The following is a 14,462-nucleotide window of genomic DNA, read 5'->3' on the forward strand; positions in this document are numbered from 1 at the left end:
GAGCCATGTGGGCAGCTCCCTGGCCAGCTGGGTGATGAAGCTCATGGTGTAGAGCCTGCAGCAGCTTCATATGTTGTGTCTTAACCCCTTGCACCACCAGGGAGGCCCAAACTATACCACACTTCTGAAGGGCAAACTATCTTTAAAAGGTTTGGAAGCCCAGACGTGGACTTGATAGATGCTACAGTATTTCTATTCTTCATTTTGGGGACAATCGGCATATCATCTTCCACAGAAGCAACACCAGTTTACATTCTATGCACAAGGTTTCCCTTCTCTCCAACATCCATGCCAACACTTATTTTTTCTTGTCTTTTTGATAATATCCATTTTCACAAGTATAAGGTGATATATCACTGTGACTTTAATTTGGATTTCCCAAATAACAAGTGATGATGAACATCTTTTCATGTGCCTGTTGGCCATCTCTATGTCTTCTTTGGGGAAAAGTCTCTTATTATAACTTTATTTACAATATCCAAGGTGGAAATGACCTAAGTGCCATTAATAAATGGATAAAGAAGATGTGGTATATACACACCATATAATACCACTCAGCTATTTAAAAAATGAAATCTTAGGGAGGGGTTAAGGAACGGTTGGTAACAAAGAGAGGAGGAAGCACTAATAAGACTATGGTGGTGGCCTATGGGTTGGGGGGACCCTATACTTCCAAAATGCCAATAATAATGTAAATCAATGTTCTTTCAATCAATCAATCAATCCTGCCATTTCTGACAACATGTATGGGCCTAGAGGACATTATACTGAGTGAAATGAGTCAAATGGAGAAAGACAAATACAGTATGATTTCATTTATTTGTGGAAGATTTTTAAAAAGCCAACAAACAAATCAAAACAAATGTCAAGATTCAGAGAACAGATTGATAGCTACAAAGGAAGTCCATTATAAGGTGGTGAGTAGAAAGTAGACTTGTGGAGGTGAATATGATGTACAATATATAGATGTCAAAGTACAACACTGTATACCTGAAACCTAAATAATGTTATAACCAATGTTACATCAATAACATTTTTTTAAAAGAAAGAGAAAATAAAAGAATTGAAGCCATGGATTTTAACCAATAAGAAACAGCTAAAAAGGCAAACCCCATTCTAGGTGCCAGATGGCATTGCTCAAATAGCTTAAATTTCAGAAATCACCCTTTAGCTCCTCATTTCTTTTGAACCCTTCTTCTGTAGTTCATGAATTTCTCTCCACAATGACTTGCTCTGTCTCGGTAGACCCTGCTCGACAGTGAACCTCCAAAATAATTTCCGTTTTTGTTATTCCTATTGAATAGAAACTGGTGGTAAATTCCAATTCAATTTGAAAGACGACCTAGGTCAGAACAAGCTAGACTATCTCTGCCAAAACAGTGAGCTCTGAGCTCCAAGTTCTTGTAGGGTCCTAGAAAGTACAGACATGGTTTAGAATCTGAATGCAGAATATTCATAAAGTGATGGATCTTTCCATGTCCAAGTGTATTCTGCAATTTTTTATCACAAGAGTTCTCTCTGTCAGCTGCAGTAACTGCTTCACCACTCCCCAACTTTCTGGAGCTCAACACTGGAAAGGGAAGGGCCAGGGTCATCACACCACAAAAGCAGCTTTTTCTATCCCTCTTTCCATGAAAGAGGAAAGAGGAATACATCCTTTTTTTCTTTTTATTCTGAAGTTCTTTATATACCAAGGTGACCAGGGGGCAGATCTATCTAAGAGTTCTGGGTAATTTACATAGATTTATATTCTCCGTTATTCTTTGAGGGAGGTGATTAATTGCTATGGTAACCACTATATCACAAAACATCTATGCATACTCAGAAATATTGTGAATGCAATACAACTTCTTTTTAAAAAAATGCTTATAAGGATATGGGAATCCCTTAAGTAGGATGTTATTTTAAAGACAATTTACTACTATAAAACAAATCAATTTGAGAGTGCTTCATAGGGCTTGCTTTTGTTGAAAGGGGAAAAAAAGGAGGAGGTGTCTAAATACTGAGTGTGTGTGCACAAAGAAATTATTTAAGATATAAATATACAAAGTGTGTAACTCCCTACAATCTATATGCATGTCCAAGAGGCATTATGAGCAGTGAAAAGTGGAATAAAGGAATTGATTATCATTAAGAAGTGCTGGATCCCATCTGTGACATAGTTCAACATGCATCATATTCATTTCACAAACATCAAAAATCTGTGCAATTACTAATTATGAATCACAAAAAGTAGAAGTCAAATAAGTTCTGAGCTAGTCCTTAGGGGTTGAGTGAAGTCCATTTAAAAAGCTAATTTTGTGACCACTAGCACTCTCAACAGCCCCTTCAGAGACTCCCCTAACAGGGTGGCTGGGGACAGGAAGTCAGGGCGTGGGGCATCATCAAACTGCAGGACTGCTCAGGCTGAAATCCCTATCAAACCAGTGCCCCATTTCTTGGATCAGAGGAGTCTTCTAAAGTTAACATTTTTCCAATGGCATCCTAAGAGAAATGTGGATAAACCTCAAGTACTCCAAGTCATGGAAGTTCCACGTTGTCTTTTCATTTTCTGAAAAGTACAAATCATTCTTGGATAGACATGGTTGATCCAGCACTGTTATACCACAAAGCTTCTACAGCAGAAGAATCCAAATGCCCTGGTCTTGCCAAATGAAAAGCTTCAATCTATCTGAGATTTGGTTCCTCTAGCATTTTTCATCTTTATTTGAGTACAGAAAATAAATTTATCTGGGTAGAAAAACTGTAAGAGGCTTTAAAAGGTGTTTTTTTGTTTTTTTTTTTGGTTTGGGGTTTTTTGTTTCTTTTGGCCATCTCTGTAGCTATAATGTGATGGTTAAAATAACAGCCTCTAGTACTTAAGTGAACCCAAATCTCAGCTAGACTATAAGTTTTGTTATCCTAAACATTTTTTTTTTTGGCATAGACGAACTGGGGTATAGGCCGGATGTGCAGGGGATGAGAGGACTTACCAGAGACAGAGTAAGGAGCAGAACAGGCGAATCTACTGAAATACACTGCTAAGAAGAGCAGCGGGCAAGACAGGCAAGGTCTGCCGCGCCATATGTGGGTAAGCTCCCCGGTCAGGGATTGAACTCAGGCCATGGCAGTGATAGCACTGAGACTTAACCCCTAGGCCAGTAGGGAGGCCCATCCTAAACTTCTTATACCCTAATTTCCTTCTATATTAAACAGAGATAATAATTGAAAATGTTTTAGGCAACAAGAGTAAAAACAGTATTTTTCCACCTCCATCTGGGGTAACTCTTGATCCTTAGTCTCTTAGAAAACCACAGCAATAATAAAGCAGGTACCTGCATACAATACTTCCTTGGTCTATAACAAGGCTAAAGACCTCTGAGGCAATTCTCATTCTCCTGACTGTAGAAATAGAGAGAAGTCCAGAGAAATCTAGGCAGACTCCACCTAATCCTCCCTTCACATAATTTGTTACATCCACCTGCAAAGTGAAGAGCACTCCTTTGGGTGGCTTAGACACATTTGAGTCAAATAAACAATCTAGTAAAGATAATCAAATGATGTGTCTGGAAGTGACTGACCCAGACAAGAACAAACATGATAGGATTTAAGCCATTAATGCTCCATCCACTTAAAGTGATGGATATGGCATCTTGAAGAACCTCTTTGGGATGGTCAAAATGAACCAGCTGAAGCCTCTGCATGCTAAACTCCTGAGCCCCGGGATCAGCTACATGTTAGTGTTGCTTCTCATCTGTGTCTGTGTATTTGTTTTTGCAGGTTTTGGGGTTTGTTTTTTTTTTTTTTTGAGATATATACTAGCATTGTTTTAATAAAAGGGAAAAGATCAAACTATTTTTTGAAAGCATTCCTTTACTTTTGCAGTGCAAGTAAGAATAAGTTCTGATATGATAGAGGAACAATTATGAGAATAACTAAAATAAATGCTTGCCAGGTCAAACAAGACCTGGTAACCTTCTAGCATGAAAAACAACCAAATAACAATAATTATAACAGCTAAGGTCTACTGAATTCTAACTGTGGGCCAGATGCTGATAATAAATCCTTATAAGATCTCCATGAAGTAGATATAATTATAATTTCCATTTGAGAGATGAGGGTGTGGAGGTTTAGAAAGGGTGAGGGTAAAGGAGTCTGACCCAGAGCAGTGCCCTTAACCCCTGATCTGTGTTATGCTTTCTTGAAAAATTTACCCTGGAGGACTCTCTAAGTACAGCACACAATGGATTATTTTACTTCATAATACTTCATAATTACTCAAATGCATTCACTTACTGAAAGGCACTTACTGAGCACCCACTGAACAGAAATCTGTGCTAGGAATTGAAGGGAGTTACTAAAAGAAGTAAGATTGTGTCCTGCCCCCTAATCACTCACAGTCAAAGGAAGCCAAGATTTTAGAAAGATAAGATTGGAATACAAACACCTGTATTTCAAGGTAAGTCTGATTTGCAGTTAGAAAGGATGACATGATATGAGTGTTAGGCTGCACATTAATTTCCCCTAAGACAGCCTTTGATATTTAGGTGCCTCCCCTACTGGGAAGCTAATTGAGCATTAAACCTTTGAAAAGAAGTTGCCTAGCCCTATGCTTTGAATGAGAGGGGCAAGTTTTAAAATTTCATATTTAAATTCTTAAGAGTTTAAGGCTGGCTTTCCTTTCAAACAAGTTAAGGCACTGAAAACAGTATTCTCACAAAATGGCTACAAGGTACTACTTTCACTAGGCACATTGAAAAAATGTAAAATTAACTCCCACCCAACTCCAATCCTAGGAAGCACCCACTGAGGGTTTTCTTACCCAAGGAGGTGCCCATTGATGGTGGGAGGTCTGATGGCAAGGCCCTCTCTCTCTCCACCTGTTCGGGGGTGCCGTTCTATGGTGATGGCCTGACTCCCTGATCCCCAGATGCCCAAGCCCACCAACCCACTTAGAACCAGGTCTCAGGCAATGCCAACCACACAGCTTCTTGCTTGGGCCTAGGAATAAGATCAGGTATAAGCACATAATCCAAGCAAGGCCACTCATATTTGGGAATTGATGTTAAGATGATTCCCTTTCTACTGCTCTTGCTGATTAAGAAGATGTGAGTCCTGGCTTCCTCATAGAGATTACCTGTCTATAGACTCAAACTAAGAGGAAATAAGTAGAACAACAAGGCAGTGAAAAGGGCAGAGCCCTAACAACATCATCTCAGCCCCTGGGGCCAACTGTGCCTAAAGCTGGTGTCTCAGACTTCCTGCAGCCATCACACAATAAACGTCATTGCAGCTTGAGTTAGGTTTCTGTCACCGGGAGGAAACAAAATAGTATCAACTAAACTCCACTGTGCAGAAAGCTGCATAGTAAGTAGCATGGCCTCCTGAACTAAGCCCTAGCAAAGTTACTATGTAACTTTGGAAAATACAGCAAACTTTCAGACTCAATATCTTCATCTTTTAAATAGATATGAAGGTTTAAAAGGATTAAAGAGGATAATATATGTAAAGCACTTGACACAGTGACTGATACATGGAAATGCCAGGACATCTGAGGACTTGCCAACATCACTATCCCCATCATTATCACTATCTCTGTGATAGTTAATGTGATTTATCAGCTTGGTTGGGTTATAGTACCTAGTTATTTGGTCAAATACTAGTCTAGTTGCTATAAGGGTGTTTACAGATGAGATTGACATTTACAAGCAGGTGACTAAGTAAAGTAGGTTACCTTAATAACAAGGGGTGGTCAGTTTTGCATTAAAAGCAAAACTGAATGCAAAAAAATGGCTGCCGCCAGTTTAGCCATTCTTTGCAGAAAGGTCTCAGCTACTTTGAAAATTTCTGGTTGTTATAAGTCTTCAGGCCCCCGGTGGCACAGGTTGCAGGTTTTCTCTTAATTTGTTGCCTAAGAATACAACTAATGTCCCATCTTTTAACCAGTGTAGATTTATTCATACCACGTTGTCAAAGAGAGGACTGGAAGAATTTTTTGATGACCCAAGGAACTGGGGGCAAGAAAAAGTGAAATCTGGAGCTTCATGGACCTGTCAGCAATTAAGGAACATAAGTAATGAAGATTTACATAAACATTGGTATGTGCTACTGAAAGAAAGAAACATGCTCCTGACTCTAGAGCAGGAGGCCAAGAGGCAGAGTATGCCAATGCCAAATCCAGAGAGGTTGGAAAAGGTAATAGATTCTATGGATGCATTAGATAAAGTTGTTTGGGAAAGAGAAGATGCTATAAGACTTCTTTAGACTGGTCAAGAAAAATCTAGACCTGGTACTTGGAGAAGAGACATCTTTGGAAGAATCAGATGGCACAAGTTCAAATTGTGGCCTATACCATGGTACCTAAATAAAAGATACAATAGGAAACGATTTTTTGCAATGTCCTATGTGGTCTGTATTGTCAGACTGAAACCTGAGAAACAAATTCGCATCAAAACAAGAAAGAAAGTTTAGAAAAAAAGAAAGAAAAATTTCTTCAGGAAAAGTTTCCACATCTTTTCAAGCTCAGAAAACAAGTCTTGCCTAAGATGCCTGAATTGCTCATTGACCGTTTTTGTTTTGATTATAGATTATTTACAAAAGTAAATATATGTTATAAATGGTTTATCAAAAAAAAAAAGGCAAAACTGAGGTTCCCTGGAGAAAGAATTAAAGAATTTTGCTTCAAGACTAACAGAAATCCTGCCTGAGTTTCTAGCCTATTCCTGCCCTACAGATTTCGACTTGCCAGTCCACACAATTTTATGAGCAGATTTCTTAAAATAAATCAATCTTTAGATATAGATATGTATTTATAGTTTATAGTATGTAAAAATATTTTAATATATAATATATAAAATATGTTTGATGTCTATGAAATAATATATGTACTAAATAATATATATTTTTTTACATATAGAAAATAAACATGTAAAACAGAACATACATATATGAACTATACCAATATAGATACATGGATACTTCCCATTGTTTTCTGTTCCTCTGGAAAACCCTGACTGACTCAATCATCATAACTTGTCTAGATGTTCTTAACCTTTTTATGGTTCTCGTCAGAACCTGATCCATAACCATAAGCTATGTAGAGTTTACTGAACTGTAATTATTGATAGTGTATTTGATTATCTGTCACTGTTCCCAAAAAAGCAAGAAATTTCCAGGCTGTCTTCAATCAAAGATCTAAGTATGGCATGAAACAATATGAGCAGAGAAAAAAACATATGTCTGTGGCTTATACGTCACCAATCTCTAGCATAAATGTGTATCATAAGAAATTTACAGGAAATAAAATTTGTGGAGGTAAAGGTCTCATCTAAGAACTATATATCATACTGTATTCCCAAAAATCCATTTTTCAAAGCATATGTCATTGTGTTCTCACCAATTGATTTGGAGGGGATGTGTTTGCTTTTAAGCAATACATAAAACTGATTGGCTCTTCCCTAACTAATAAGTATTGACATCTAAAATTATAAACAAAGGCTGTGGGTACAGAAATTGATTCAGACTGAGGAAGCTAAAAGTAAAGCGTGATCTCCAATGATACACAGAAATTTCCTCCATGTTCAGCTGGGGGTGGTGTCTACCATGCCTTCCTCTACCCATCTCTGTGAATGTCATTTCTACCTTCTCTTTATTTACTACCCATTTGTTATGGGGCCAGGTTCTGGATTAAATACTTCAGATTTTTTGTTTCTTGATTATTCTTTCCCATACCCCTTTTTCTACTCAGAAAACACTCACAAAGCAGCATATCTATGGAATGGATGAAAGTTACATATTTTGGATGAAATCAAGTAGGAAACCCTGCCAAATGCCTCTCTAAAGGCTGCAACACCTGCTGACTAAAAATAGCTGCTCACCCAGCCCAGGGGAAGAAACGTTTCTTTTCATTCAAACTCTGTCTTGAGAAATCTATCTCCATGAATCAGTTCATCAGCCATTGATTAGCTCCTCTAATGAGCTTTTCTAATGACTGCAATAGGAAATACAAGGTTGCTTTGTAGGTGGCAAATAGAGGGAGCCCAACCCAGTGTGTACCTGTGCCTCGGGCGGAAATTCTGATGCCAGAACTATTAGCTCAGTAAAAGCAGGAAGCAGCTCAGCTATCTCATCATCATTCATTCAGAAATATCTGTTGAATGCAATGACTACTCTATGGCAGGTGTTCTACGTGTTTTGTTTTTAAAAAGACAAAAGTTACCACCCTAAAAGAAATATACTTGCTTTCCTCCAGTGCTACCAGGTGTGTATCTGCAGGGTGGTCTCTGCAGAAAAGCCTCAGATATTTTTTTCTTTTAAAGATTTATTTTATTCATGCATACAAGAACCGGGGTACATGCCAGATGTGCAGGAGGGTGAGAGGATTCACCAGAGACAGAATGGGGAAAAGAACATGCAGACTGACCGAAATACACTGCTGAGGGGAGCAGCGGGCAGGTCAGGAGAGGTCTGCTGCGCCAGGTGGGTTTCTCCCTGGCCTGCTGGTATCGAACCCACACTGCAAGCCTCGGTTGTTTTGAAAGTGCTTGCTTCCTTCATCTCCTAGGAGCCAGGTCCTCCTTTCCCTGCCTTCTGAGTTCAACACCCCTTCTTTTTTCTTCTCCTTAGACAAAAATAAGCATAACTTCTATTTACCACTTTTGTGTTGATTTCTACTTCTCTTTCCAGGAGCAAGGATTATTAAAAATTTGTTCCCTACACACTAAATATAAGTTCTGCTCTCAAAGAAATGTAAGACAGCACCATAGTTAACTGCTGATTTTGCTGTGACACTCAACTCCCAGCCATGAAGAAACTCAGGCAGAAAGCTCTTCTGCCTTTGTTCTTGTGTCTCCTCCTTACATACTTATTAGGCTAAGTATTAATAATTATATTGGCTAGCATGTTTCAGGCATGCTGCCAACCTCTATAAATATATTATCTTCTCTAATCTTCCTCAAAGACCCTATGAGGTAGGCGTTCTTACTGTAACTTCACAGATGATAAAACTAAAGCTTAGACGTCTTAGGTAACTTGTCTCAGGGGGTGCAGTTGTTGCACTAAGTAAAATTGATCACTGCCCACGGTCAAACCTCATTCACCTTTCTCTTATGAAGTAATTACAATCAAAACCCATGATTTCAAAAAGGAGAGGTTAAAAGGGCATTGTAACTCTCCTTTTCTCCTCTAAAACTATCTCCTAGCTGGACTCCTTGCAACCCATCTTGCTGTATTCAGATACACTTTGTATACTGCAAGCATTCATAGTTTATAAAATGTAAATCAGTTATGCTATTCTTCTTAGAATTTCCAACTCTAACTGCTCAGTGCTCTTAAGATAGAGCAGACCCAACTTAAAGGAGTCCTGCCTGATCTGGCCCCTCCTCCTGCCTCTGACATTTCCCTGTCTCTCACACAAAGCTGTAGCCATCTGAACAGATTTCCTTCCCCAGAATGCACCAGGCTTTCATCCACTCATGGTCTTGATATGTTGTTTCCTCTGCCTAACACACCATTCCCTATAAACATCCTGCCCCACACCCACACCCACCCACCCCACCTAGGTACTCATTTCTCCAGCTATCACATGCTCAAATGCCTTTCCCAATCTCTTATATCGGGGGCTTTCTGGTTCTCCACTATGTGAGATCTTTCATACACCCAGCATCGAACACCATCTCAGCACAAAGCAGCTCATTATAAGTGTATATTGAACAAATGAATAAATGGAATATGTTATGGAGGAGCCCATGGCTCTACTTTCCTAAACACAGTTGTCTAATCCGGACAGTGTGGTATTATCATGAGTGCTGTGGACTGTATGGGCAGCCATGACAGCTACCATCCATGGAGCCCATTCCTTCCACGCTCTGTAGAACCACACCCTGGGGAAACCAACCCCTACCCCAAACCACAGACTGGAGCAAACTAACTCCGCCTTCTTTTAAAGATGTGTCCAGAGTGTACAAAAACAAAACACCCAGCTAGTATTCATAGAAGTCCATCAGTTTCAAAGCAAAGTGAAGAGAGGTTTGCGTGTCAGTTAAGGAATCCTCAGCTTCAAGTAAAACAAATCCCAAGTCAACTTGACCTAACAGGATATTTATTATCGCACATAGTGAAAGTTCAGTGATAGAGCAAACTCCAAATACATGACAGTCAGTCACTCATTAACATCTTCAAGGACCCAGATACTTTCCCTCTGCCCTGATGTCCTCAGCATGACTGTCCTCCTGAGTGTAGTTTCCTTTATGACCTTAAGTTGGCTGATTGTAATAGCCAGCAGCAAGATGGCTGTGTCCATGATGAAATTCAGCAGAGAAAGAGAAATGTTTAAAAAAAAAAAGGAGAAATCTTTTCCCCTGCCATCAACTGTTAAACCCTTCCTTTAACCTGAGTGGGCTAACTCGGAAACTTTACCAACAAATACCTACAGCACCTAGAATCCAGAATTGTCAAGGACTAATTGGTTTATATGAACCATCTGAGGCAAAACGGATCACTAGTTGATGGAACCAAGGAAAAATGGTGGAGTACAAAATCTCCAGTGCCAATGACAGAGGGAGAGGATACATTTATTTCCATCTAACCCAAGTATACTTTATCTATTTGCAATGGCTTATGAAGAATACTATATTTTTCCACATTCCTCCATATATGAATACTCTATTTTCCTTCTGAATGTGTGGTTGTATTTCTTCTTGCTGACACCAGCTTCTCTTCAAGTTAATCATCTTCTTCGCAGACATGCTTATGTTGAGTCAGCATTTAACATGTGGAGGCTTATTGCTTACAGCAGCTATAGAAACTGCTTCACTCAACCCTGCACAGAAGCAATACAAACGATATCAAGAATGTAAGCGAAATGACTTCATTACTCTTTTTTATGTAGGCAGATCTGTGATAATATCATAAAGCTGAAGTTTCCATCATTTCACACTGGATAAAACACCCGCCTTCGCGAGGTGACAAAGGCTTGAGGTAGGAAAGGAATGGTAATGACAATGAGCAACTCTTTGACACTGTCCTGCTCAAGTTGTCACACTTCTGTCTTCTGGAGCAGGGGTTGAAAAGCCAAACTAGGGTAATTGATGATTTTTAGAAAAAATATGTATGCTAATGTCCATTTCATACCATTGCAGATATATTTTCAGGTTATTCTGGAGTCTCTCTTTGTAGCATTTATTTAAATAAACTGAAGCATTTAACAATTCCCTCTTAGGAGTCTAGTATACAGGATCTAGCATAAAGGATTTTTATCTTCTAAACTCTACATGGGCTATTTGTGCCCAAGATACCGCACACATAAATCAATACTGAAATAACGGGGCCCTCATTGTACTCTGAGATACCAGCACATGAAGAAATAAGACTATCTGTGTGCTTTAAAATAAACTTCATTTGATTTATCATAAGTTCTTGGGGCTTTATTGTCATGTATAATTATATACCATAGAGCTGGGCCTGATACTTAGTGATCGCCTATTTCAAATGACTTGCCAAATTCTCATAGCTGTCGCATAGATACAGTCCAGGACATTTATGGACCAATGTGACCTGGAAATCTGGTGAGATGATGTTTAATTCAAGTGGTAGAGAGTCCCAGACAAATTTCAGAGACAGCAAGATTGCTGTCGTGTGTGTTTGTGTGTGTGTGTTCTCAATCACACTCTGAGTTCTTCTGTAGCCCTAAATGCTTAAAGCTCTCTAGTGGTACAATTTTCCCCACTGTAAAAAATGCAACCAGACCTGTTGTTATGCCCAGTGTCCCATGTTCCAAAGATACCTTCAAGCAATATGCCCATCCTTCCCTGAGACTGATTTCAGTTCCGAGGAGGAAAACAATCTAACTGATTGACTGAAGTAATAACCGATTAATTAGATTAACACATACTTGAGAGCAGAAACCTAACCTTATATGTGTTTGCATCTCCTAACTGCATTTGGGACTGTGCTTTCCTTGAAGCAGACACACAAAGGCTCTAAATCTCATCTTGTTTAATTTTCCCAGGGTGTATTTAAAGAACAAATCTAACAAAATTTTATTTCAAATTGGTAGAAATTGCTTAGGCAAATATTTATGAACAGGAGTAATAATTGGTGACCTGCCTTCTCCTTGCTTACTTTGACCTAGGACCATCATTTGATTTTCCTAATATTGCTTCGGCTGTACCATAGCACACAGATTCATTTAACAAGTATTAAGTATGAAGGGCTCTGCTGGAGGTTGGGTAGAACGCCTAGCTTGGTCTCTGCTTTCATGCAGCTTCTTCCCTACTTTTTTCTACTTTTACCTGCCAATGCTGATGATGATGATAACAATAAAAATGCATTTTGAACTTTCTGTATGTCAGATGCTTCTAAGTTAGGTATCTATGACTTAGATATGTTCACAAAGAAAATTAATAATTCACCAAAAATGGGAATTTTCACATGGGATGAGGAGCCTTTGATTCATTGATATATCACATGTCTTCTTTTCTAATTTTCCTGTTCACTTGCTAGCAATTTCCTAAGGGGGGTCAGGAATCAACATTCCACGCTTCATGAAGTCAATTATTTTAATGATTAAATAGCATGGTAATATTAGAAATACAACATTTCCCTCCACCTGCAAATCCCCCTGACTCCTGCCTCCCGCATTCCATTTCCTTCTATGTCACTTTAAACTCCTTTATTTCTTATATATGTCTTATCTGCCTCAACCACTGTTAGAAAGAATTTGAGGTAGAGTATGTAAGTTTGTGGAAATTTGTTTTGTAGAAAAAAAGAGTTCATTGTAGGCTCTAGCTCCTTTACCTATTTCTCCGGTAGCAACCAAACCCAAAGAACTGCTTTCTAACTGTGACAAAGGAAAACAGCAAGAGAACAATTCTGCTGAGGCATTTTTGTTGTTGTTGCATCTCAATTCACCAACCCGTAGCCCAACAACTGCAGTCCCTGCACATAGACTGCCATTTTCATACTTTTCATAATCACCATTTTCTTTGACAAATTGATATGTTAAATGAGAAATCTGATACCCCTGGCTATAAATGCTTTAAATGGCGCTTTTCTTCTGTCATCATTGAAGGTATAGTTTCAGGATGCAATTAACTTTAGGGCTAGGAAGGTAATAATTATGGTCCCTTCGCATTGGACACAAATGAGTCCATTTATCAGCATTAGAGTTGCAAATGATCGATTTTCTAGAACCAGAGTAAGCAAGGACCTCATAGCCTATACTTCCCAGCCTCAAAGCACCCAGCTATCAGGAGGGAAGGTCACTCCAAAATGCAAGTATCTCATTAAGAGCAGGAAATAAATGGAAAGCATCAAGGAAAGGAGGATTTTTTTAATAAAGAAGAATTTTGCCTGAAAAGCACTAAAATCACGCAAACTATTAGGATCAGAGAAGGTAAAAGAGAGTAAGATTTTAAAATCCAATCACTGGACTCATTACCACCTGGAGCTAAAGTGTTCTAGTAAAACCATCTACTGCTCAGGGAAATAGGGGGGATCTTTATGGGGTGGCTGTTATAGGTGCATTCACACTTGCAGATACAACTGGCTTGTAAGTATTTCCACAATGAATATTTTTATTTTCTTAGGTGAAACTAATTCAGTATGGTTCCAAATTTAAACACATTTTAAATAAGCATTCTTTTTGAAGCAACTCTGAGCCTCAAAATAAGCATGATAAGGAAAGTTAAGGACTCTCTTCAAATACGGAAGACACAGCATTCCACATAGAATATGATACTCTAACTACTAGCTTGTGTGTGTGGGGGGGAGATAAACAGCAAGACAGAGACAGCCAGGTAGATGGATAGACAAAGATTCATTGCAAATATGTCTAGCATACATTATTTGAGAGATAATATATTTATATTTAAATATGTATAACATATAGAATATTTGTATATGCTCAGAAAGATTCCGAAAAGAACAATAGGAGACAATAAAAAGATCACGATACCATGGTCTGATCATATTTATTTGTCTGTCTTATGTGGGAACTCATATTTCCAGAGACAATAAGAACCATCGGCATGAGGATAAAATCTAGAGGCAGCATTCAGGGATGGCTAGGGTGCTTTGGTTTCTAATCTGTGCATCAGTAGATGGGGTCAGTACAAGTCAACCTACAATCTTTGTACATACTGAATTCTTGCTACGAAACTCAGCTTCCGGACAAGTTCCCTGACCCTGCTTCTACTTGGTGCTCCTGAGCCCTCCCCTCTAGGAATTCTGGAGCAGTAACTCTGACTGGAGTTACCAGAAATGAATTTTATACCTGTACTCACTGCTGTTTTGTATGTTTGGTGTTGTGATGTTTCAGACTTGCTATGCAACTAATCAAAAAGAAACTGATTTGCACTATTTTCAAGGACAGGTCACCCTTTTAGACTGGTTTGAAGGGCACCGGGGGAGCTTGGCAAGACCGGAGGGCCAGTAGTTAACTTGGTGAAGCTGCAGTGGTCTTTCCTGGCTGTCTCTGACTCCAC

At 38.9% G+C, this 14,462-nt stretch overlaps 1 protein-coding gene and 1 pseudogene across 2 annotated transcripts in view; one reads left to right on the forward strand and one right to left on the reverse strand.

Moving 5' to 3' along the window:
- SLC35F1 (solute carrier family 35 member F1) overlaps positions 1–14,462 on the reverse strand; it is a gene marked incomplete at its 5' end in the record, with an annotated part of 350,926 nt that overhangs the window by 325,857 nt on the left and 10,607 nt on the right. The window lies entirely within an intron of this gene.
- Positions 5,769–6,523, forward strand: LOC311167518 (large ribosomal subunit protein uL29m-like; annotated as a pseudogene). The gene has a single exon. The product of its transcript is annotated as a large ribosomal subunit protein uL29m-like (transcript).

The sequence above is a fragment of the Talpa europaea genome (assembly GCF_964194135.1).
Source record: "Talpa europaea genome assembly, chromosome: 2".
NCBI classification, from domain to species: Eukaryota; Metazoa; Chordata; class Mammalia; order Eulipotyphla; family Talpidae; genus Talpa; species Talpa europaea.